The following is a 23881-nucleotide window of genomic DNA, read 5'->3' as shown; positions in this document are numbered from 1 at the left end:
ATGAACAAGAGGAAATACAGGTTTGACACTTCTGTCCCTCTCCCCAAACAAACCCAGCACTCCATTCCCATTCCTCTGTTTGGATCTTTCCTGTTGATTTACAAAATAAATATGGAAAAGTAGAGTATTAGAAAACGAGACCATTTAGAATTTAGTCAAATCTAAAATTATGTGTATGGGTTTGTTTTATGTATGTTGATGTTTATCTCTGAAAATTGATAGTATTAGAGCAATTCAAACCACAACTCATGTCTGAATTTCTCTTTGTTAGGGCATGCCAGAGCAGGGGGCTCAGTTGCCACAAACCTTCAGGGTCCTCAAAGGAAAGCCTACGGAGCATCCTCTAGCTGTGCGGGGTGTCAACAAGTATTATAACGCCAGCACCTTGAAAAAGAAAAATCGCAGATTTCCTCCTACTGGTGAGACATCAGACAGTGGTAAAAGACTGAATCCCATGGAAACTTGTGAAGCACTGATAGCTAAAAAGATCATTTCTGGAAAAATAAAAGGCTAAACTGTATTGTTCCTACTTTCTCCTACATAGATAACTGCTTTTTGTCAACTGTCGGGATGTCTCTTGAACATCATCTGGAGATTGAGGATTTCATTGATCTTATAAATTTGTTAGAAATGGAATTGGATCTTTTACATTTCCCCCCATATTTCTTATACATTATAATACAACATGGTAGTGGGATTCACTCTTGTTCCATGTTGTTACATTTACTTGGGGTTTTTTTTCCTCCTCACAGGTTTAAATGATTTTTAGTCCAGAAGGAAAAATTGTGGATTTCTAGACATGTTTATGCTAGAGATATGTTTATTGTCAGTGGCCTAGAAGGAATTTTTGCTTTATAAATGCATAGACCTTGAAATAAAAAAGTATTTTCTATTCAAAATTACATACAAATACATAAAAATAAATACCTTACCTCAAAGGATTTATTCCTCAGAATTAGTATCTAAGTGGGTAAGAGTTGAAATATAATGGATTTTTTTTTTTAAAGAGAGAGTGAGAGAGGAGAGAGAGAGAGAGAGAGAATTTTTAATGTTTATTTTTTAGTTCTCGGCGGACACAACATCTTTGTTGGTATGTGGTGCTGAGGGTCGAACCCGGGCCGCACGCATGCCAGGCGAGCCCGCTACCGCTTGAGCCACACCCCCAGCCCCTATACTGGATTTTTAACAACAGTTTGTGTAAGGCAGCATTGGAATGAAGTCCACGTGGTGCAGTTGGTTGAGCGATCCCTGGAATGTCTTTGGAGATTTAGTTAGATTCTCCTTCCCTACGCTGGTTCTCCTGCTTTCTCTCCTTTGCACTGTACATTCAAAGATGCAAAATAATTTCTCCCATTTCTCTCTGAGTAGATTTTGCCCATTACAACCCCAAGAAATATAATTTTTATTTAATATGTTTTCCGTCTCTATAGTCATATATATAGTTTTTAAAAATAATCTAAGTATGCAAAAATCATATGTGGTTGGATTAATTGTATTTAATATGTTTACATCATCACAGAGAAAAAGGGTATGTTCAAAAAAGAAGTAGACTTCTTTGCAAGTAATACTGATCTGTCTTTTTCTATAAATAACTTACCTGGTATCCTTAGGAAAAGCTCGTACTTTTACCTAGAACTTCTGCATCAACTAGTAAGTTGCAGTTTACAAAGAAACAAACCATGTCAAAAAGAATTCTTTTCCCAGTTGCCATGTTTGGTGGCTTTATATCCCCTTGCTCCTTGGTACTCAAGAATATTATATCACCTTTACTGCTTAAGAAAGTATCTTAAACAAGGAATGTTTTATTTTAATACAGCTTGGGTGTATTAATGGTTTTCATTACACTTTGGTGGGGGTGGGGTACCAGGGATTGAACCCAGGGGCACTCAACCCCTGAACCACATCCCCAGCTCTATTTTGTATCTTATGTAGAGGCAGGGTCACATTGAGTTTCTAAACACCTAGCTAAATTGCTGAGGCTCGCTTTGAACTCAAGATCCTCCTGTCTCTGCCTCTTGAGCCCCTTGGATTATAGGCTTGGAATTACCAGGCTGGGACTCCATTACATTTTAATAACTTGATTGAAGTATAATTTACATACCATGAAATCCAGTCATTTGAATGATCAATTCAGGTTTTTCAAAATGTATTTTTAAGGTTTCATTAAGATTAAAGAGTTAGTAGCTGAGTCTTATATAAATTTTGTTTTTAAGTTACTATTACTATCATATTTCTAGAGAAGTAATTCAACTTAAAATGAAATCGGTTTTAACACATTTCACATGCTCCTCTTTTATATTATTTTTCTTTTTGTCATAGAAAAGTTTTCTGTGGTAAATTGTTAACATTCCTTTCCCTTTCATTTTCAGAGAAGGATTGCTTCCCTTCTGGAACACCTGCAGTAAGTTGATGATGTATTTCTTATAGTTCTTGCTCTAATTAAGGTTACCAAAAGAAATCTGTTTTTCATTTTTTTAATTTCTAAAATAAGAGGTAGGGTTGGGTTGTGGCTCAGTGGTAGTGGGCTTGCCTGGCATGCATGAGGCACTGGGTTCGATTCTCAGCACCACATACAAATAAATAAAATAAGGGTTCATCAACAACTTTAAAAAAATGTTTAAAAAAATAAAATAAGAGGTAAAGAAATATTTAATGTGTCTAAATAGCACTCCAGAATATTTATCATATATGTTTATTTACTTTTCCATATTTCAGAAAATCATCTTTATTTTTTAATTGAATATATTGTAACCAGTAAGGTTTAGTCATTTAAAAATTAGCTATGAAAAAAAATAACTTCCTAAAGTTTGTTTAATAAAAGGATACCTGGTCACATTTTAATCTTTGACTGTTCCTGGCTTGTCTTCCTTTGCTCCTGAACACAGCTGAACACCAAGGAGCCCGAAACATCAGCAATAGTAATGGAGGCAGATGATGGTGATGGAGAGGTGCGGCCTTTCACTGCCCCACGACATGGCCATACAAGACCAGTGAGTGACTAATGACCTGGTGTGCACATCTGTGCATGTGTGTTCGAAAAACAGCTGTTTGTGTTTGACATTCAGAGATAATTTCAAAAAGCTTCAAGTTTAAAATACTTTACTATGAGAAGATTAATTTAAGATTAAATTAAAGTTTTTACCTAAAGAGTACTCATCAAAAACCACTTTTTTGAAAAATAAAAATTGATGGCTTCTTTAAAAGTTAGAATGCTTAACTCACTGGGTTTTTTCTTTCCATGTTTTGTCCCCTTTTCCAGAGAGGTTATCTATTGCTCTGTTTTTTCTCTGTTTCATAATGTGGGTAACTCTGCACCTAAAACATAGATCTTTCCTCTTTACCAGATTATGTACTTTATTTCTCATTTTGACATTTCTCTCAAAGCCTTGATGGCATTCTAAAGTCAGTTGAGAGTTAAATTCCTCACCAGCTGAGGGGGAATTTCAGCAGTAATGAGCTCAGATGGAGTCAAGGAGAGAAGTACTAAGGGGGCTGGACTGTGATGTGGTGGCTCTGAGGACCGCCATTGGATTCCCATCTCATGACAGATGGCTATGTTTTGTATATTCCTTACAACTGGCTCTTTGAAGTGAAAGGGAGGGTATGTATTATATTTGTGTAAAATGTTTTGAGACTGGATTAATGATAGATTATTTTAGTGGAAACTACCACAGTGAAACATAAGGATAGAAATGAAAACAACTTTTAAATGCAAGAGCATCAGTGAGCTGTGAGACAATTTCAAGGGTTTTCATGATGTGTAATGAAGTTCTGATACAAAAAACCAACCCAAAACTCTATCTCCCAAAAGCTATTAACAGCTTCCTCAAATACAGGAAAGTCAAAAGTACCACTACCTACCTGAATAAATAAATGTCTTGTCTCTTATAAAAGTATCTTTAAAAGATAAAACCATTTAACTAAAAATAATAACAGTGAAGGCAGGAGATATGCATATAAAATGACAGTAAGAGCTTCCAGGCCAAGAACAACAACCCTAAGATTTTTGTCCTGTGTGACGTGGGGTGTCACGTGATGGTGGAGTGTGATCATTCAAAGATGCAAACATTCAATAACAAGAGGGAGTGTTACCTAATCACTAAACTAAGTAGCTTAAGGCCCTGGGTTTAATCCCAAACACAAAACACCAAAAAAAAAAAAAAAGAAAGAAAAAAAATTGTTTAAAAATCCCTTTATATATCTATCCCAAATCACAAATGAATATGTTACTTTCACTTACATACCTTTTGACCCAGAAATGTAATTTTTAGCATGTGTGTCCTAGGGAAACCATGGAACAGCATAGATTATGGATTGTGTCCCATTATTTTGATAGCAAAATGTAGCCAAATGTCAACTCAAATATCATTAGTAGTACATTAATTAAAAATATGGCATGACCATTTAATGTACTACTAGATTATTTCAAATGCATTTAAGGGAAAAATAGACTGAAATGTATTGCTGGGTTCAGTAGAGCATGACTGTAATCGCAGAAGCTAGTGAGGCTGATTTAGGAGGTTAGCAAGTTCAAAGCCAGACTTTAAAAAATGTTTAAAAAATAAAATGAGGTAAAGAAATATGTAAAGTTTCTAAATAGCACTCAAGAATATTTATCATATATGTTTATTTACTTTTCCATATTTCAGAAAATCATCTTTATTTTTTAATTGAATATATAGTAAGCAGTGAGGTTTAGTCATTTAAAAATTAGGTATGGAAAAAATAACTTCTTAAAATTTGTTTAATAAAAGGAGACCTGGTCACATTTTAATCTTTGTCTTTTCCTGGCTTGTCTTCCTTTGCTCCTGAACACAGATGAACACCAAGGGGCCGGAAACATTAGCAATAATAATGGAGGAAGATGATGGTGATGGAGAGGTTCGGCCTTTCACTGTCCCACGACATGGCCATACAAGACCAGTGAGTGACTAATCACCTGGTGTGCACATCTGTGCATGTGTGTTCGAAAAACAGCTGTTTGTGTTTGACTTTCAGAGATAATTTCAAAAAGCTTCAAGTTTAAAATATTTTACTATGAGAAGATTAATTTAAGATTAAATTAAAGTTTTTACCTAAAGAGTACTCATCAAAAACCACTTTTTTGAAAAATAAAAATCGATGGCTTCTTTAAAAGTTAGAATACTTAACTCACTGGGTTTTTTCTTTCCATGTTTTGTCCCCTTTTCCAGAGAGGTCATCTATTGCTCTGTTTTTTCTCTGTTTCACAATGTGGGTAACTCTTCTACCTAAAACTTAGATCTTTCTTCTTCCCCAGATTATGTACTTTATTTCTCATTTTGACATTTCTCTCAAAGCCTTGATGGCATTCTAAAGTCAGTTGAGAGTTAAATTCCTCACCAGCTGAGGGGGAATTTCAGCAGTAATGAGCTCAGATGGAGTCAAGGAGAGAAGTACTAAGGGGGCTGGACTGTGATGTGGTGGCTCTGAGGACCGCCATTGGATTCCCATCTCATGACAGATGGCTATGTTTTGTATATTCCTTACAACTGGCTCTTTGAAGTGAAAGGGAGGGTATGTATTATATTTGTGTAAAATGTTTTGAGACTGGATTAATGATAGATTATTTTAGTGGAAACTACCACAGTGAAACATAAGGATAGAAATGAAAACAACTTTTAAATGCAAGAGCATCAGTGAGCTGTGAGACAATTTCAAAGGTTTTCATGATGTGTAATGAAGTTCTGATAGAAAAAACCAACCCAAAAATCTATCTCCCAAAAGCTATTAACAGCTTCCTCAAATACAGGAAAGTCAAAAGTACCTCTACCTACCTGAATAAATAAATGTCTTGTCTCTTATAAAAGTATCTTTAAAAGATAAAACCATTTAACTAAAAATAATAACAGTGAAGGCAGGAGATATGCATATAAAATGACAGTAAGAGCTTCCAGGCCAAGAACAACAACCCTAAGATTTTTGTCCTGTGTGACGTGGGGTGTCACGTGATGGTGGAGTGTGATCATTCAAAGATGCAAACATTCAATAACAAGAGGGAGTGTTACCTAATCACTAAACTAAGCAGCTTAAGGCCCTGGGTTTAATCCCAAACACAAAACACCAATAAAAAAAAAAAGAAAGAAAAAAAATTGTTTAAAAATCCCTTTATATATCTATCCCAAATCACAAATGAATATGTTACTTTCACTTACATACCTTTTGACCCAGAAATGTAATTTTTAGCATGTGTGTCCTAGGGAAACCATGGAACAGCATAGATTATGGATTGTGTCCCATTATTTTGATAGCAAAATGTAGCCAAATGTCAACTCAAATATCATTAGTAGTACATTAATTAAAAATATGGCATGACCATTTAATGTACTACTAGATTATTTCAAATGCATTTAAGGGAAAAATAGACTGTAATGTATTGCTGGGTTCAGTGGAGCATGACTGTAATCGCAGAAGCTAGTGAGGCTGATTTAGGAGGTTAGCAAGTTCAAAGCCAGACTTTAAAAAATGTTTAAAAAATAAAATGAGGTAAAGAAATATGTAATGTTTCTAAATAGCACTCAAGAATATTTATCATATATGTTTATTTACTTTTCCATATTTCAGAAAATCATCTTTATTTTTTAATTGAATATATTGTAAGCAGTGAGGTTTAGTCATTTAAAAATTAGGTATGGAAAAAATAACTTCTTAAAATTTGTTTAATAAAAGGAGACCTGGTCACATTTTAATCTTTGTCTTTTCCTGGCTTGTCTTCCTTTGCTCCTGAACACAGATGAACACCAAGGGGCCGGAAACATTAGCAATAATAATGGAGGAAGATGATGGTGATGGAGAGGTTCGGCCTTTCACTGCCCCACGACATGGCCATACAAGACCAGTGAGTGACTAATCACCTGGTGTGCACATCTGTGCATGTGTGTTCGAAAAACAGCTGTTTGTGTTTGACTTTCAGAGATAATTTCAAAAAGCTTCAAGTTTAAAATATTTTACTATGAGAAGATTAATTTAAGATTAAATTAAAGTTTTTACCTAAAGAGTACTCATCAAAAACCACTTTTTTGAAAAATAAAAATCGATGGCTTCTTTAAAAGTTAGAATACTTAACTCACTGGGTTTTTTCTTTCCATGTTTTGTCCCCTTTTCCAGAGAGGTCATCTATTGCTCTGTTTTTTCTCTGTTTCACAATGTGGGTAACTCTTCTACCTAAAACTTAGATCTTTCTTCTTCCCCAGATTATGTACTTTATTTCTCATTTTGACATTTCTCTCAAAGCCTTGATGGCATTCTAAAGTCAGTTGAGAGTTAAATTCCTCACCAGCTGAGGGGGAATTTCAGCAGTAATGAGCTCAGATGGAGTCAAGGAGAGAAGTACTAAGGGGGCTGGACTGTGATGTGGTGGCTCTGAGGACCGCCATTGGATTCCCATCTCATGACAGATGGCTATGTTTTGTATATTCCTTACAATTGGCTCTTTGAAGTGAAAGGGAGGGTATGTATTATATTTGTGTAAAATGTTTTGAGACTGGATTAATGATAGATTATTTTAGTGGAAACTACCACAGTGAAACATAAGGATAGAAATGAAAACAACTTTTAAATGCAAGAGCATCAGTGAGCTGTGAGACAATTTCAAGGGTTTTCATGATGTGTAATGAAGTTCTGATACAAAAAACCAACCCAAAACTCTATCTCCCAAAAGCTATTAACAGCTTCCTCAAATACAGGAAAGTCAAAAGTACCTCTACCTACCTGAATAAATAAATGTCTTGTCTCTTATAAAAGTATCTTTAAAAGATAAAACCATTTAACTAAAAATAATAACAGTGAAGGCAGGAGATATGCATATAAAATGACAGTAAGAGCTTCCAGGCCAAGAACAACAACCCTAAGATTTTTGTCCTGTGTGACGTGGGGTGTCACGTGATGGTGGAGTGTGATCATTCAAAGATGCAAACATTCAATAACAAGAGGGAGTGTTACCTAATCACTAAACTAAGTAGCTTAAGGCCCTGGGTTTAATCCCAAACACGAAACACCAAAAAAAAAAAAAAAAAAGAAAAAAAAAAAAAAAGAAAGAAAATTGTTTAAAAATCCCTTTATATATCTATCCCAAATCACAAATGAATATGTTACTTTCACTTACATACCTTTTGACCCAGAAATGTAATTTTTAGCATGTGTGTCCTAGGGAAACCATGGAACAGCATAGATTATGGATTGTGTCCCATTATTTTGATAGCAAAATGTAGCCAAATGTCAACTCAAATATCATTAGTAGTACATTAATTAAAAATATGGCATGACCATTTAATGTACTACTAGATTATTTCAAATGCATTTAAGCGAAAAATAAACTGTCATGTATTGCTGGGTTCAGTGGAGCATGACTGTAATCGCAGAAGCCAGTGAGGCTGATTTAGGAGGTTTGCAAGTTCAAAGCCAGACTTTAAAAAATGTTTAAAAAATAAAATGAGGTAAAGAAATATGTAAAGTTTCTAAATAGCACTCAAGAATATTTATCATATATGTTTATTTACTTTTCCATATTTCAGAAAATCATCTTTATTTTTTAATTGAATATATTGTAAGCAGTGAGGTTTAGTCATTTAAAAATTAGGTATGGAAAAAATAACTTCTTAAAATTTGTTTAATAAAAGGAGACCTGGTCACATTTTAATCTTTGTCTTTTCCTGGCTTGTCTTCCTTTGCTCCTGAACACAGATGAACACCAAGGGGCCGGAAACATTAGCAATAATAATGGAGGAAGATGATGGTGATGGAGAGGTTCGGCCTTTCACTGTCCCACGACATGGCCATACAAGACCAGTGAGTGACTAATCACCTGGTGTGCACATCTGTGCATGTGTGTTCGAAAAACAGCTGTTTGTGTTTGACTTTCAGAGATAATTTCAAAAAGCTTCAAGTTTAAAATATTTTACTATGAGAAGATTAATTTAAGATTAAATTAAAGTTTTTACCTAAAGAGTACTCATCAAAAACCACTTTTTTGAAAAATAAAAATCGATGGCTTCTTTAAAAGTTAGAATACTTAACTCACTGGGTTTTTTCTTTCCATGTTTTGTCCCCTTTTCCAGAGAGGTCATCTATTGCTCTGTTTTTTCTCTGTTTCATAATGTGGGTAACTCTTCTACCTAAAACTTAGATCTTTCTTCTTCCCCAGATTATGTACTTTATTTCTCATTTTGACATTTCTCTCAAAGCCTTGATTGCATTCTAAAGACAGTTGAGAGTGAAATTCCTTTCCAGCTGAGGAGAATTTCAGCAGTAAAGAGTTCAGATGGAGCCAGGGAGAGAAGTACTATGGGGACTGGACTGTGATGTGGTGGCTCTGAGGACTGCCATTGGATTCCCATCTCATGACAGAAGGCTGTGTTTTCTATATTCCTTACACCTGGCTCTTTGAAGTGAAAGGGAGGGGGTAGCCATTATATTTGTGTAAAATATTTTGAGACTGGATTAATGATAGATTATTTTAGTGGAAACTACCACAGTGAAACATAAAGATAGAAATGAAAACAACTTTTAAATGCAATAGCATCAGTGAGCTGTGAGACAATTTCAAGGGTTTTCATGATGTGTAATGAAGTTCTGATAGAAAAAACCAACCCAGAAATGTATCTCCCAGAAGCTAAATAATAGCTTCCTCAAATACAATAAAGTCAAAAGTACTTCTATCTACCTGAATAAATAAATGTCTGTCTGTTATAGAAGTATCTTTAAAAGATAAAACCATTTAAATCAAAATAGTAACAGTGGAGGCAGGAGATATGCATAAGTAAAATGACAATAAGAGCGTCCGGGCGAAGTACAACCACCCCAAGATTCTTGTCCTGTGTGACATGGTGTGTCATGTGATGGTCGAGTGTGATCATTGAAAGATGGGAACATTCAATAATAAGACGGAGTCTTACCTAATCACTAAGGAAAGAAAGAATAAAAAAGTGAAGAATGAGAGATGGAGCAACAGGAATGCTCCTGCTTTGCTAGTGGGAGGCTCCACTCCTGAAGAGTGTTTATTCAGTTTCCCACAAAATGAAACAGGACCTTACCACATAACCCAGCAATGTGTTCCTAGGTATTTACCCCCATGCATTGAGATGTGTCCACACATAAACCTGTGCAAAATTTTTATAGCATCTTTATTCATATTTGCTAAATCTATAACAAGATGTGTTTCAAAAACTGAATGTGAGGACTGTGTGCAGCTCAGTGGTAGAACACATGCCTAGCCTGCTGAGGCCCTGGGTTCCATCCCCAGCACCACAATATAAACAAAAGGAATCCAATGTATGTGCTACATCCATACAGTAGAATAGTATTCATGGATGAAAACTGAGATATCATAACACCAAAAGGCATGAAAGAATTTTATCTTATCTATTTATTTATGACAGGAAAATAACTTGGATAATTGACTACATGCCTATGGCGTGGGCATATTATTCTCTGAAAGATCTTTAAGAGCATAGTGCTTAGTGTTGCCCTTCCATCTAAAGGGGCTAGATGCTCTCCAATTTCAAGTGTAGCCTGTGGGCTAGAAGTGTTCATCCCTGCTAGGGCACTTGCCTAGCATGTAAGTTTAGGACATCTCAAGTATGAGGAGTTTTAAAAAATCATTGATTGCAGGGATTCAGGGGTGTGAGTAATAGGTTTTTAGGGCAGTGAATTTGTTCAGTATGATGTTATAATGGTAGATACACAGGACAATATTCATTTTTCAAATCCCATAGAATTATATAATCCAATACAAAGAGTGAACTCTAATGTTAAGTGTTAGCTTTGGATTAATAGAAGTACATCCGTATTTGTTCATTTGTGGTAGAGTGCTTGCCCGACATATACAAGTCCCCATGGTTCAAGCCCCAGCACCTCCCAAAACAACAAAAGTGTATTAATATATAGATATGTATCCACAACAGGTATCATTGTAGTAAGTATACTGCACTGTAATGCAAGATATCAATATGAAAATGAGGGGCCAACATGGGAACATTTCAGGATCCACATTTTTAGACCCAGTATGCATTTGGAAAAAGCATTTGCAAGGCTATCTAGTTGTCTTTTCAGTTTTGGAGAAGGTCAGCGGGATCCCTTAAGTGTTCTTTTTGTGTCACAGGCAACTTAGCGAGGGTCTCTATTGTCTGCTCACTTTTTAAACCTAAAATTTATACTAAAAATCCATTAATTAGAACAAATTTCACTTCTAGAAACTTAAAGGTAATAATCAAAAATTAAAGAATTCAAAGATTTTATAAAGGGGATTGGTTAAATTATGAAAACACCCATATTAAGGCACTATTCAATTTAGCCATTAGAATCATTTTATGGTCAGTTCTTAGGAATGATGTAACTGGCATATAGCTTTTGAAGGAAGAGAGTGTCAGTAGATCCAAATCATTTTGAAATGTGACTTTTAAAAAGCTTGTGACGTTTTAACAGGATAGTCCACATTGATAGAAGGATTGTCATCATTTTTCTTAATACTTTTATGCACCCCAGGTTGATTTTGTTTTCTTTAAGCAAATGTATTGTATTTATACTTAACCCAGAAAAGATGAAGCTGCCAGGCCTGGGGGCACACATCTGCAATCTCATCTTCTGGAGAGGCTCAGGCAGGAGGATCTCAAATTGGAGCCTGCCTGGGCAACTTAGAGATACCCTGTCTCCAAATAAAGTGAAAAGAGGGCTGGTGTATTGCTCAGTGGTAGAGCACTTATTTGCCTAGCATATTCCTGGGTTCAGTTCCTGCACCACCTCCTACAAAGAAAGGGCGGTGGTGGGGGGAGTTGGTGAAGAAAGAATTGAGGGAAGAAAGGAGGGAAGTTGAAGAAGGAGGAGGAGGATGAGGAGGAGGAGGAAGAGGAGGAGGAGGAGAACAAGGAAGAGGAGGAGGAGGAGGAGGAGAAACAATAAAGGAAGGGGAAGGCGGGAGGATACAAAATTCAAGCAGGAAGAGATAATGATAACCTTATTTTACTCACTGTAGTATTTATAGTGGTTTTCTTTGTAGAATGCAGAGGGGCTAGAGATGTTGTTCAGTGGTAGAGTGCTTTCCCAGCATGCACAAGGCCCTGAGTTTGGTTCTAACACCACACACACACACACACACACACACACACACACACTCAAAATAGTTCCATTAACTTGATAAATTACATTATAACTTGTTGAGCTACCTTAAAAATGCCATAAATGCTATACTCAATGGTTGTACACCTGTGATCCCAGTGACTGGGGAGGCTAAAGAGGGAGGATCACAAGTTTAAGGCCAGCCTTAAGAAGTTGGGGAGACCCTATCTGAAAAATTAAAAAGAAGGGTTAGGGATGTAGCTCACTGGTAAAGCCACCCTGGGTTCAATCAAATATCGTGTCCTTTTGATGCTGACATGAGTGTATTAATGGGCTGTTTAACTGTTGACTTTTAGAATTTAGAACAATTAAAAACAACTGTTTTCCAAACAGCTTATAAAAGTTATGGTTGTGACTAAGAGAGGTTTGGGGCAGGTATTAAAATATGGGTTGTGTAAGTCAATTGTATTCATAAGTAGTCTTCAGGCCTTAGTTGAAAGAACATAAAGCGTTTTGCTTCTAAATTATGCACTTTTTATTTTCTCTTTGCAGTACCCACTCCTGGACATGGCGAAACGGCTCACAAGTTAATGCCTCACATCTTGGCAGCCAAGGAGGTTCTCCAGAAAAACTATGAATGGCATCCTACTCTTTTAATTTTCTGGAAATGAAAATGTTAAAAATTTTAATAATTAAAGTGTTCATTGTTTTAAAGGACTGGTACCATTAAATTTGCCATTTTAGCCATGTTAAGTGGACAACTCAGAGGCATTAATTACACTGACAATATTGTACAACCTTCTGTTTCCAGAACAGTTTTGTCCCTCCAAATAGAAGCTCTGCCACCATGTAAGTAAGAACTCCCAATCCTCCTCCTCCACCCCCTGGCTGCCACCATTCTTTTTTTTTAATTTGTTCTAATTAGTTATACATGGCAGTTGAAGGCACTTTGACACATCATACACAAATGGAGTATAGCTTCTCATGTTTCTGGTTGTACGTGATGTAGAATCACATCAGTCATGTGGTCACATATGCACCTAGGGTAATAATGTCTACTCTTCTTCCCACCCCGTACCTGGCTCCCCTCCTTTCCCTCCTGTCTGCCTAATACAGAGTAACTTTATTCTTCCATAGCCACGCTCCTTATTGTGAATTAGTGTCAAAATATCAGAGAAAACATTTAAACTGTGGTTTTTGGAATTGGCCTATTTTGCTTACTATGATATTCTCAACTTCCACTCATTTACTGGCAGATGCCATGACTTTGTTCTTCTTTAAAACTGAGTAATATTCCATTGTGCGTATTGACCACATTTTCTTTATCCGTTCCTGTGTTGAAGGACACCTAGGTTGGTTCCATAGTAAAACTCTTGTGAGTTGAGCTACTTTATAGCTTTGATGTGGCTGCATCACTGTAGTATGCTGATTTTAAGTCCATTGGAAATAGACTGAGAAGTGGGATAACTGGGTCAAATGGTGGTTTCATTCCAAGTTTTCTTAGGAATCTCCATACTGCTTTCCATGATGGTTACATCAATTTGCAGTTCTACCAGCAGTCTATGAGTGTGTCTTTTGCCCCACGTCCTCCCCAACATTTATTTTTGCTTGTCTTCTTGATAATTGCCATTCTGACTGCAGTGAGATGAAATCTGAGAGTAGTTTTGATTTGTATTTCTTGAATTGCTAGAGATGTTGAACATTTTTTTCACATATTTGTTGATGAACATACATCTTCTGAGAATTGTCCACTCAGTTCCTTAGACCATTTATTGATTGGGTTATTTGGTTTTGGGATGTTAAGATTTTTGAAATCTTTATATATCCTGGAAGTTAGTGCTCTATCTGATATGCGTGTAGTAAAGATGTTCTGCTACACTGTGGGCTCTCTCTTCACATTATTGATCATTCCCTGATCAATAATGTGATCATTCCTTCACATTATTGATCATTTGCTGAGAAGAAGCTTCTGAGTTTGAATCTATCCCATTCATTGGTAAGGAATATTGTTTTATGGCCCAGAATATGATCTGTTTCAATTAATTTATGAAGTGCCCTTAAAGGGAACGGGAGTTCTGTAGTTGTTGGGTGTTGTATTCTATAACATCAGTTAGGCTGAGGTAGTTGATACTGTTCCTCCAACCTTCTATTTGCCCATTTAATGTATTTACTGAGAGACAGGTATCAAAATCTCCCACAATGGTTGGTAACTGTTTCTCCCTTTCATTCTGTTGATTTTTGTTTTATATATTTTGAAGCTCTGTTACTTAGTGCAAGAGCATTAATTATTGTCGTATCTTTCTTCAGGATTTCTATTTATGCTAATACTTTTGCAGTTTATTTTATCTGATATTAATACAGCAGTTCCAACTTTTCGTTCTTTATTTTTGCATTATTATTCCTGACTCTTTAACTTTCAATCTATCTGTATCTTTAGATTTTAAGCACATCTCTTGTAGACATGATTAAGTCTTGATTTTTTAACCCATTCTGATAATCTCTGCCTTTTAACTAGGTGTTTAATTCATTCTGTCTGATGTACTACTGATATATTTGGACTTAGGCCTCATATTTTGCTCTTTGTTTCCTGTTTGTACCATCTGACCTTTGCTCTTCTGTTCTTCCTTTTCTGTAATCTTAAATTTTAACCATCAACTTAGAATTAATGTTTTTATTTAAAATGTAAAAAACTTCTAAGTTCATACACTATTACTTTATATTATTATTTTTTTTTTTTTTGGTACCAGGGGGGTACCTAGGGGTACTTAATCACTGAGCCACATCTCCAGCCCTTTTTTTTTTTTTAATTTTTAGAGACCGGGTCTCAGTACATTTTTTAGGGCCTTGCTAAGTTGCTGAAGCTGGCTTTGATACTCCTGCCTCAGCCTGAGTCTCTGGGATTGCAGACACATGCCACCACACTCGCCTAGTCCATACTAATTTTAACCTCCTATTATATGCCACAGTTCTGAGAAGAATTCCATTTCCATACCTGATAAATCCCACCATACAATGCTGTCATTTTTCTTTAAACTGTAGGATATTTTTTAAATTAATTAAGAGAAAATGTGATAGTTTGAAACTATGATCCTGCATAATTTACATAGTTACCATTTCTGGCACTCATGTATTTCTGAGGATCTGATCATCTACTGGTACCATTTTCCTTTCATCCAGAGACCTTCATTTAGTGTTTCTTGGAGTACAGGTCTGCTAGTGATGGGTTTGCCCAGCTTTCCTTTATCAAAAATTTTCTCTCTGGGGGCTGGGGATGTGGCTCAAGCGGTAGCGTGCTCGCCTGGCATGCGTGCGGCCCGGGTTCGATCCTCAGCACCACATACCAACAAAGATGTTGTGTCCGCCGAGAACTAAAAAATAAATATTAAGAAATTTAAAAAAATTCTCCATTTTCTCTTAATACTTTATATATTGATTTCAATATACAAAGTGTATACATATATAAATTATATACATATATACACACATTATGTGTATTCATGTTTATGAAGTTATTTGGGTTTTTTGGCTTGATATAGAATTCTGGTTTGACAGTTTTTCCTTTCAGCTCTTGTTTAAAAAATTAAACTATTTTTAGAACATTTTTTATTTAAAGAAAAATTGCATGGATATAAAGACATAGTTCTCCTATGCTCTGCACCCAGCTGTCCTCATTATTACACCTTTTGTTAGTATGGCACACTTATTAGAATTGATGAAGCAGTATATTCTGGAGAGATGGAGAAATAGTACACCACTGAGGTTATTTATTTTTTTCAAATTTTTCATAGAATTCACCAGCAAAGCCAAAGAAACATGATGTTTTCTCTTTTAGAAGGTTGTTGGCTTTTCATTTATTTTCCTTAATAGAAACAGACCTATTCAGATTGTCTATTTCTCCCTGTGTGAGTGTGAGTAGTTTAGTTTGTCAAGGAACCCATCTATTTTAGCTGAGTTATCAAATTTGTGGACATAAAGTGGTTTGTAGTAACTTTTCTATTGTTTTTAATTTTATTGATTTTTCTTTTCTTTTTGCTTGCTTTAGGCTTAAATTGCTCTTTTGGCTTTGGCTTTTAAAAGGTAGATTACTGAGTTTAGCTCACACTTCTTCTCTCGTCTGTGTCTTCAGTGCTATAAATTCCCCTAAGTGCACTAAATGCTTACACAGTTCATTGGATAAATTGTGTAATTTTGATAAATTGTAATTTCTTTTGTTGAATTCAAAATATTCAAAAATTTCCCTTGGGACTATTTTTACTCATTTGTTATTTACAAATGTATTATTTGATTCCCAAATATTTGGGGATTTTTCAGTTCTCTTTCTATTGGTGATTTTCAGCTTAATTTCATTGTGATATAAGAATATATTTTATTTGATTTTCAATCTCTTAAATTTATTGATGACTATTTTATTATACAGGACACAGTGTGCCTTTCTGAATTTTATGTAAACTTGAAAAGAATGTGTACTCTATTCTTTTGGGGGAGAGTATTTCAGAATTCCAATAAGATCAGGTTGATTGACAGCACCATTCTGGTCAACTATATCCTTATTGATTTTCTGCCTGCTTCATCTATCAAGCCCTGACAGAAGTGTTTGGAAGTTTCCAACTATATAGTAGTGAATTTTGTCAATTTCTCCTTGAGTTATATCAGTTTTGGTGTCACATATTTAGATTTCTGTTGCTAAATTCTTACATATTTAGAATTGCTATGTCTTCTTGGAGTTTGTCCCTCTTTATTGCTGATAATTTTCCATATTCTGAAATGTACTTTATGTAAAATTAATATAGCTATTGCAGATGTCCACTGATTAGTTGGTATAGTGCATCTCTGTCCATCATTTGGCTCTAATTGTAACTGGGTCTTCCTAATCAAAGTGGCTTTTTTTACAGACAATATATGGTGGAGTCTTCTTTCTTATTCAGTTTGACACTTTTTTCTTTTAATTGGCATATTTAGAGTAGTCACATTTAAAGTGATTATTGGTAGAGTAGGAGTAGTATTTATTGTATTTATAACTTCTTTCTCTATTTTGCCTTTGTTCTTTACGCATTTTCCCATTTCTCTGGTCATATGAGCATTTTATATGATTTCACTTATTCCCTCTCTTAGAATATCAACTATTCTCCTTTATCAGATGTTTAGTGGTTGCCCCTGAGTTTGCAATGTACATCATAAGAATATAAGAACATCCTCAAATAATACTCCACCCTTTCACGTGTAGGGCAGGTACCCTATGATATTGCTCTCATTAATTTCACTTTTTCCTATGCTATAATCACCCAATATATGGTTACTGTTACCGCTCTAAACACATGGTTATCTTTTATATCAGGAATAAGACAAAGAAATATGGCATTTCACATTTATTTCTTCTCCAGTGCTCTCGTTTTCTTTATGTAGATCCAGGTTTCTGACCTACATCATTTTTCTTCTCCTTGAAGAACTTGTTTGAACGTTAGCTCAGAGCAGGTTGCTGGTGATAAATACCCTTTGTTTTTGTTTATGTGAGAAACTCTATTTCTGCTTCACTTTTGAAGAATAATTTCACTGTTTTAGTCAGCTTTTGCATCACTGTGACCAAAATACCCAACAAGGAACAATTTAGAGGAGGAAAAATTTATTTTTTCTCACATTTTCAGAGGTTCAGTCCATGGTCATCTGACTCCATAGTGCTGGGCTCAAGCTGAGTCAGAACATGAGGGCAGAAGGTGGCAGAGGAAAGCAGCTCAGAACATGACAGCCAGGAAAAAGAGAGAGAGAGAGAGAGAGAGAGAGAGAGAGAGAGAGAGAGAGAGAGAAGCACTTCAGTTCACCAGGAATAAAAATACAAGCCCCAAGGCATGCCCCTAGTTGACCCATCTCTCTACAGATATCACTGGGTTAATCCATATCAGTGGATTCATCTACTTGAGTAGGCTACAACTCTCACAATCCAACTTTCCACATGGAGGCCTCTGGGGCCTGAATCCTCACCCACTCCCTCATGATGTTTTCACCCTCATAAATAATATATATTATTTATCCCTGGCCTGCCTGTCTATTCTACATTCAGAGAAACCTGTTTCATGAGGGTGTGGGGAGGCTCTGAGAGGCTGGGACAGAGCCCTCCTGGAAGGGGAGATCCTTGCTCTCTGGAGACCCAAGCTCAGGAACCAACACTGTCTGGCTCTTTGATCTTGGGCAAGACACTTAACATTTCTCTCATCCTTAAAATATGGCGACAGTAATAATCACAGTGACTGACATGGCTGGCTTCCTGGCAAGGGCTGGAGATGAGAGGAGAGAAAACCAATCATCCAGGATAATACCAAGTGCACCTCAAACATAGAAATGGAACTTATTATTAGTTTTAATTGTGTGTATTCTTTAGGGGTGTGTGTGTGTGCGTGTGTGTGCGTGTGTGTGTGTGTGTGTGTGTGTGTGTGTGTGAGAGAGAGAGAGAGAGAGAGAGAGAGAGAGAGAGAGAGAGAGAGAGTGTTAAGAGTTATTATGTGTGGTACTGGAGATCAAATCCAACCCAGGGTCTTTTGCATGGTACACATGCACTGTACCCACTGAGCTACAACAGTCCCAGCTCTTTTTTATTTTCAGACATGGTCTCACTAAATTGACCAGGCTGGCCTCCAACTTGTGGTCCTCTTTTCTTAGCCTCCCACACAGCCTCCCAAGACTTTACAGGAATTCAGTGTCATAACTGGCTTAGGATTTGCTATATGTAAGATCTTGCGATCTGCAAATAGATAATTTTTCTCCTTTTTTTCCCAACCAGATATTTAATTTCTTTTCTTGCCTAATTTCTTTGGCTGTAACTTTTAATAAATATAATGTCAGGTTTTTCATAAATGCCCTTCATCATGTTGAAGAAGTTTCCTTTTGTCTTTGTTGTGTGTGTGTGTGTGTGTGTATTTGAATTATGGAAAGGTATTAGATTTTTTCAAATGTTTTTCTGCATCAAATGATTATGTTGAGTTTTTCCTTCACTATTAATGTGTAGTTTACTAGATAATTGGCATTATTCCAAGTTATAGTGTTTAATAATAATTAAGAACAGGGTCAAGATTTTAAGATACTATATTCAAGAAACTGGGGGAAAAATCACTCCATAAACTAACTACATGGTATGTCATAAGAATGCACCTTATAATATAAAATCTTTCTACACATAGTGGTTAGCTGCAAGAAACCATTCTTAGTTTAGGAAAATAGTGTTCCAAATTTCAGGGTAAACTACTAGCAACCTTCAACTCTTCTGTGTGGCAATATCCGATTTTTGTTTCCAAACTCTTCCACCCTAGCCTAAATTATGGAGTCTGGAGTGCTTTTCTCCAACCATGGGTGTGATTACCAATATTGTCAATTCTTGCAATGATCTGATGAGATGTAGTCTGACGTGTATCTTGCATTCATTTCCTGAGCATGTGCTCAATAAGGTGAGATCCTGCATGATGTTGGGGTCAGTCTTGGTCATCTCCCCAAATAATGAGTCAGACTATCAGCTATATGACATTTTTTTGGGGGGGAGGTTGTGTGCTAGGGGTTTAACCTAGGGATGCTTTACCGCTGAGCTTCATCCCCAGTTCTTTTTACTTTTTATTAGAGTCAGGGTCTCATTAAGTTGCAGAGGACCTAAGTTACTGAGGTTGGCCTTGAACTTGTGATTCTCCTTTCTCAGCCTCCAGAGTCACTGGATTTATAGGCATGCCCCATCATGGCCAGCTACACTCCAATCTTTTTTGTACCAGGGTATTTTTGGTATGGGAGACTGAACCCAGGGGTGCTTATCACTGAGGTACTTCTAAAGCCCTTTTTATTTTTTATTATGAGAGTTGCTGAGGCTGACTTTGAAATTTCCATCCTTCTGTCTCAGTCTCTCAGTCACTGGGATTACAGTTTATGCCAGTATGTCCCAGGTGATAAGATTATGTTTTAAATGCTAAATTTTAAAGCTTTTTATATTTTCATTTTTCATAATTATTATTGTCCTTTCATCATTTTATAGGCCCATCTTTGTCTCTTTTAATAGATTTTTACTTTTAAAAGTCTGTTTATCTAATATAAGTATAGCTATTTCTACCCCCTAAATTTCTGTTTGCATGAAATAGCTTCCTTCATCCCTCAATTCACAAGTTTTTACTGCACAGTTAAAAACACATGAACTGTAGCAGCATAACAGTAGATTTTGTTTTGTTATTCATTCTGCCAGTCTTAATCTTTTAATTGGGTAGTTTAATTTACATTCAACTTTTGTATAATTAAGAACATATTGCTATTAAATCATTATTTTTTTCCTGGTTGCTTTCATTTTATTTCATTTGTTCCTTACTTTCTTATTTATCCTTGATTTGGTGATTTCTGTATGGATAAGGTGATTCTTTTTCTCTTTTGTATATCTGCTGTCCTAGTGAGTTTTGTAGTTTTACATGTTTTAATGACAAAGCCTTTACATCTGGAAATAGGACTCTGATACGAATTTATTTATTTATTTTAATTAGGTCTATATGACAGCGGAATGCATTTTGATTCATTGTACACAATTTCAGCACAACTTTTCATTTATCTTGTTGTACACAATGTAGCATTGTACCATATGCGTAATCATACATGTACCTAGGGTAATGATGTCCATCTCATTCCACTGTCTTTCTTGCTCCCATGTCCCCTCCCCACCACTTCCTCCCTTTTGTCCAAAGTTCTTCCATTTTCCCCATGCCCACCCCCTCTCCCATTATGGATCAGCATCCACTTATCAGAAAGAATAGTTGGCCTTTGGTATTTGGGGATTGGCTGACTTTGCTTAGCAAGATATTCTTTAACTCCATCCATTTACCTGCAAATGCCATAATTTTATTCTCTTTTAATGCTGAGTAATCAATATTCCATTGTGTATATATGCCACAGTTTCTTTATCTATTCATCTATTAAAGGGCATCTAGACTGCTTCCACAATTTAGCTATTGTGAATTGAGCTGCTATAAATAAACATTGATGTGTCTGTGTCACTAAAGTATGCCGATTTTAAGTCCTTTGGGTATAGACCAAGGAGTGGAATAGCTGGGTCAAATGGTGGTTTCATTCCAAGTTTTCAAAGGAATCTCTACATTGTGGTAAGCATTTTTTTAAGGCTGGTCTGGTGGCAAGTTTTCTCAATTTTTGCTTATCTTGGAAAAGATTTATCTTTTAATTCTAAATGTTAGTATGCCTGCCTCCCTGCCTTCTTCCCTTCCTTATGTTTTGACTTCAAATACCTTATCCCAATCTTTCCTTATCTTTACAGTTTCTTCTGTGAAATCACCTTTTCATTTATATATGTCCTGATGCTTTTCTTTTTCTGCTTTTAAAATTCTCTCTTAGACTTTTAACACTTTGACTATATTATGCCTCAAAGAAGACTTTTATTTTGGAAAATCTGTTTGGGTTTTTTGGACTCCTTGGGCTTAGATTTTCACATTTTTCTTAAAATTTTAATGATTTCAGCTATTATTATGTTAAGTAGGCTTTCTATAACTATTTCTTCTCCTCTTCATCTGGAACATAATAATGCAAGTATTTGCTTAGTATTATCCCTTAAGTGTCATAGTCTTTCCTTATTCCTTTTTACTTATTTTTTAACTTGTTCATCTGAGTAAAAAAAGATATTTCAAAAGATATTTGAAGACATTTCAGAGAAGTGCCTTGAAGCTGAGAATTATTTTGTTGTTGTTGTTATTCTGCTTGATCTAGTCTATTGTTGAGGCATTCGACTACATTTTTGAATGCAATTTGTTGACTGCTTTAGTTCTAAGATTTCTGTTTGGTTCTGATCTCTGCTGAATTTTCTTACTGAAAGCATGAGCTGATTGTCTAGTTTTGTTAAGATGTCTAGTTTGTGTTGAGTCTCATTGAGTTTCCTTTAAATCACCATTTCAAATTATTTTTCAGGTAATTTATTAATTTCCCTTTCCCTGAGATCTGTCATTAGAATTATTTTGTCCTTTAGAAGCATAACATTGTGTTGGTTTTTCATATTTTTTGTCACTTTAATTCTAGGTGGGCACAGCAGTTTGGTCTCTATGTAGTGTTTCCAGCTAGAATCAGGCTAGTGATGCTTGTGGATGTCTGGGTGGTTTACAGAATTGCTTTGTGATCTGGGATTCAGCTTTCTTATGAAGGGCAGGTTTGCTGGTGGCTCTGGACACAGTATCTGCATCCATAGGTGAAAGGCACTTGTAGTTTCTGTAGGTCATATAGAAATGGGGCCACTCTGGTAGGCCTAGGCATGTGCCATGTGACTGGTGTGACAACAGAAGCAAGAAATTGTCAGTTACTAATAAACCCATGGGTGTGGGGCTGTTCTGGAAGGCCCAGGTGGGTTTGGCACTGTGTGTATGGTAGTAGGGATGGGGTACCCACTGATGTCTGAGAACTGCATGGAGCCAGATCACTCTCGTGGCCCTGGGTAGCATGAAACAGTGCCCCCAACAGTGGGGATGGTGTATTTGTCTTTGTCAGAGGACAGTGTAGGGACCCAACCTCACCAGTATGCTCAGAAGGAGCCTGTCAGTGTCAGAGGACTGTGTTGATTGCCTTTGTTTGTGCTGATTGCCTTTGGTTATGCCACTCACAGGTCTCTTGGTTATTCCTTCAGTTGTGAGTAGGTAATTCAGGCTGTCTTCTAGTTTTTCAGGGCCTCTGTGGGCTGTGCTACTCAAAGAAAGCCCCCTCAGTACATTTTAGGTCCATGTATAGGAGGGCAGGTTGGCCTGCTTTTTGGGACCATGGGTTGGTAGAATTCCAAAATGGTTCATGTAGCAGGAGCTTAGTGGGAGAGGATACAGCATAGGTTGACCCCTTTCTCTTGGGTAATGTAGCAGCTTGAATTCCTTGGAAGCACCCCAACTTGAACGCAGGAGCTGTGAGGACTATAGGTCTCTCCAGCGGCAAATATGTCAGTTGCTCATTATGTTAGTGGAGGCTGCTGGGGGCCTCCTGATTACGGATTCTCATATTAAATCTCTTGTGTTTGGGGGTTTATCTCAACTAGGCAGTTAAGATGGTAGATGTTCTGGGTTTATTCCCTTCTTTACAAGGCTATCCTGGGTCTCTGTTCTCCATAGCATTTCTGTCACATTCCTAGTGTACTCTGGCACTCTCCTTCAAATGCTTCAGTGGAATATGTGTTATTTTTATTTTGTTTTTTTCTTCTGCTTTGGAGGGAAGTGCACTAGACATCTCTAATCAGCAGTCTTGCTGATGTCACCCCTCCATGTGGTTGCTTTTTTCAGTTTTCAGGAAAAGCACACCAAACCAGTTTCTAGGGCTACTTTCTTTTTGTACAGTCCCCAGGGTTTCCTTCTGGATAATTCGTCCTTACATTCTCAAAGGCCTTAGGCTTCCAAAGAACTTGTGCATCTTGAGAATATCTTTAGAGCAGTTTCAACCTTCAGCTTGCAGATAGGAAACACAAAATGGCTATTAATCATTCTCATGGGGAAAACGGCTTATAACTAGAGAATTCCAAGGCCTATTTAGTCTCTATTCATGGGAAGCAAAGACTGAAAAAAATATGATTGTCATTTTTCCTTGTTCAGACATAAGACAGACAGATAGGTAGGTAGGTAGGTAGATAGATAGATAGATAAATGGAGTTCTTACATCATGTAACATTATGTTGCTAACATGAATTAAAGCCTTACAAAATTTTACACCTAGAACTAAAAATTTAAGTTTTTGTCATTGTAGATAAAATAGCATGGTCAGAGGTTTTCTGAGTATGAAATAATACATAGACTTGAAATTTTTATAGAAACAATTGACAGAAATGTTAAGCATG

General features: G+C 36.3%; 1 protein-coding gene and 1 long non-coding RNA gene across 2 annotated transcripts in view; both read left to right on the top strand.

Annotated features, from left to right (window-relative positions):
• The first annotated feature begins 299 nt into the window (after window positions 1-299).
• Window positions 300-4923, top strand: LOC308653703. The gene is made up of 3 exons (XR_014023090.1): window positions 300-419; window positions 2370-2401; window positions 4819-4923. It is a non-coding gene; the product is annotated as an uncharacterized lncRNA (long non-coding RNA).
• Window positions 4924-6795: 1872 nt separating this feature from the next.
• LOC308652729 (serine/threonine-protein kinase PAK 2-like) overlaps window positions 6796-23881 on the top strand; it is a gene marked incomplete at its 3' end in the record, with an annotated part of 268563 nt that continues 251477 nt past the window's right edge. The window contains exon 1 of the mRNA XM_081300752.1: window positions 6796-6856. The remainder of the gene's footprint in view (window positions 6857-23881) is intronic.

The sequence above is a fragment of the Spermophilus citellus genome, assembly GCF_964194105.1.
Source record: "Spermophilus citellus genome assembly, chromosome: 7".
NCBI classification, from domain to species: domain Eukaryota; kingdom Metazoa; phylum Chordata; class Mammalia; order Rodentia; family Sciuridae; genus Spermophilus; species Spermophilus citellus.
The sequence above is the reverse complement of the archived record's forward strand: the minus strand, read 5'-3'. Positions and strand labels throughout refer to the sequence as shown.